The following is a 2,956-nucleotide window of genomic DNA, read 5'->3' on the forward strand; positions in this document are numbered from 1 at the left end:
TAAATAAGATGCACACATTCTGTTTTTTGCAGAAACAGAAGCACTTAACATATTAAGTCACCATGTGTTCAAAGTCAACATTTACATCAGTTCATTAAATGGTTGATTCACCTAAAATGAAAAAAGACAATTTTAAATGGTATTTCAATATTGGATGAAGTTCCACAATGAAGAGTTGTTCCTGAAGGCCGTTAGTTATTGACAGCAACATAGACACTGATTCTGTTCATTTTAAGCTCAACATAGAACAGGTTTCAGATCAGATCAAAACTCCAATAAAAACCTTGAAATGGGGAGAAAATGTGAATTACCTGAAGATGGTTAAATAAAGTCTTAATAAAGTTACCACACTGAATCTAAATGTTTTCACATCACAATAAAAATGACTCGCTGTAAATTGGACGCATACATTTTGTTATGTCGCAGAAATAGAGACACTTAACATATTAAGTCACCATGTGCTCAAAGTCTACATCAGTTCATTAAATGGTTGATTCACCTAAATTGAAATCGTTTAATTTAAAATGGTATTTCAATATTGGATGAAGTTCCACAATGAATAGTTGTTCCTGAAGGTTGTTGTCTACAAAAGACACATGTTTGACAGTTTGAGTTATTGACAGTAACATAGACACTGGTTCTGCAAAGACAAAGTGTTAATTTTAAGCTCAACACAGAACAGGGTTCAGATCAGGAAAAAACTCCAACAACAACCTTGAAATGGGGAGAAAATGTGAAAGGAAACAGCAACAGAGGAGGGACCCCTCTTCCAGGACAGACAGATACATCCCTGTTGAATAGTTTTCATTGTCATTTTTCAATGCTATGAGAAACAAAACAACTTTACATTCCCCTATAATGCATTAAAGCGATGGCAGAAAGAAACACACCAACAAGACATGAGAATTGAAACTGTAGCTGGTTAAAATTGGGGTAAACCAGCATTCGAAGGAAGCTTGAGCACTGAGAAATCCTATCAACTGCTACAGTGAATAAAGGATATGTGAATGTACATTCATTAATGAAGCACAATGTCTAACAGCAGCTGCTCAGACACAGTCCTGCCTCCACCTCCGACCAGAAGTGGAGACTTTTATTTGGTGCATCGCGCGTTGATAGGTCAATGGTAACTTGGCAACAATGAAGCTTCATTATGTGTATCTAACGAAGGTAAATTCAAGATATTGGCAGGAAGGGTGGCTAAGACATATATGACTAAATATCTTGGGTTTGCTCGTGTGTTACCAAGCAGCACCCTCCGGTTCTAATAAATAAAGCCAACACGGCCTTGTGATCTTCAAATGGCCACTTTAGGGCTCTGAAAGTGAGATAATCCCCATTGACCCCCATGTTAAAAGGCCCAACCCTATACAGCAGACACAAACATGTTTGCAGCCTGGTGGAAGAAAAAAACCTTCTGGCCTATTTATAACAGCTATACCGAGGTTTACATTTGTATATAAGTTGCTTGTTTAATATAAATGTAATGATGCAGGAATGAGTCCTAAAAACCTGTAAATTAGTCAGCATGTTGTCACCTTCAGTCCCCTGGTCTGTAGGTCAATGGTTTTTAGTTTGGGTTGTTATCCTGAAATAAGGTCTGTGGTTAACACAAGCTGAAGAAGTTAGAATTCTACGGCCTAAAATACGTCAGTAAATACCAGAGGTGGGGACTCGAGTCACATGACTTGACTCGAGTCCGACTCGAGCTTGAGACAGATGACTTGAAAGGACTTGACTTTTTTTAATTAAATATTTGCGTTTGTTTTTGTATTGAGATATTACGTTTAGTTTTTTCAAAATGTGATTGGGTGATTATAGCGCCGTGTGCGCAAACCTGGCAACTGTGGAGTCTATTTTTATATAACATTACAAGACTGATTCTTATTATTACATTATGTATATGCTTATTGTGCTCATGAGATTGATATGACTATAGAATAAATAGACACAATCACTAATCCCAGGTTCTGATGGGCTAGATACCAACGAGGGGAATAGTCAGAAGAAAGTTTAGCTTGCAATATTGAAAGTAGCAAGGTCGAGTGCAGAGACTGAGAGAACACAAAGAGGTAGTCAGAACAGCACATCACACCGGCCTTGACTCTGTATGGGAGCCGCGCTCCCCCGCAAAGCTAGGAAGCAACATTATGGTTTCCCGCTATAATCTGAAAGAAACGTTAGAGAAAACAAATTAGTATGATGGTGCCAGAGTAGGGAGGGACTTCCACAGGCCGGCCGAATGCTGATTGGAGGATCGTGTTGCCAAGAGACTCTATCTGAGTCTGCGCACCGACCAAAGAGAACCAGGTCTAAACCGAGGTATCTCTTCAGCTAGTCTTGACCAATCATAAATGTACGGGAAACGCCCTGTGTAATAAAATGTATTGTCGCACGAGGTTCGAGGCTCTTGACGGATTTGGAGGTTACAGATTACAGCCTTGCTGCCTGTGATTCCCAAAGACCTGATGAGTCCTTGGCCAAGTGATATATATCTTTTGCTCTCTTTACAAAAACTTAGAAGTTGTCTGTCTTTTCTGGAATTCTGAACCCAACACAACCCAGGAGTGTCAGTTAACATGGCAGCGGCTAGCTTTACTCCAAAAATAGTCAAGTTTTGATTCAAGGATTATGTTGTCGATGACGCTAATAAGAAAAGAACAGCGGTATGAAGGGTCTGCAGCATAACGGTCAGTGACAGGACCACCACAGTCCACAACATCCAACTTCATTCGTCACTACAAAAAAACCCACGGAGAAAGGTAGGCTACGTGGATGTGTTGTGTTAGCTAGAAAGCTAACGTTAAGTTTAAGCTACGTTAGACTTGGTTTCAAATTGATTAAGCAAAGAGAAGACAAAACGGTAAATGAACACTAGAACCGCCAAGGGATATATTTGGACTAATCCTGATACTGACGGGCTGTCAGGAGAGGGAGAGGGAGAGGAAAAGAGATG

The sequence above is a fragment of the Gymnodraco acuticeps genome, unplaced genomic scaffold (genome assembly GCF_902827175.1).
Source record: "Gymnodraco acuticeps unplaced genomic scaffold, fGymAcu1.1, whole genome shotgun sequence".
Taxonomy (NCBI): domain Eukaryota; kingdom Metazoa; phylum Chordata; class Actinopteri; order Perciformes; family Bathydraconidae; genus Gymnodraco; species Gymnodraco acuticeps.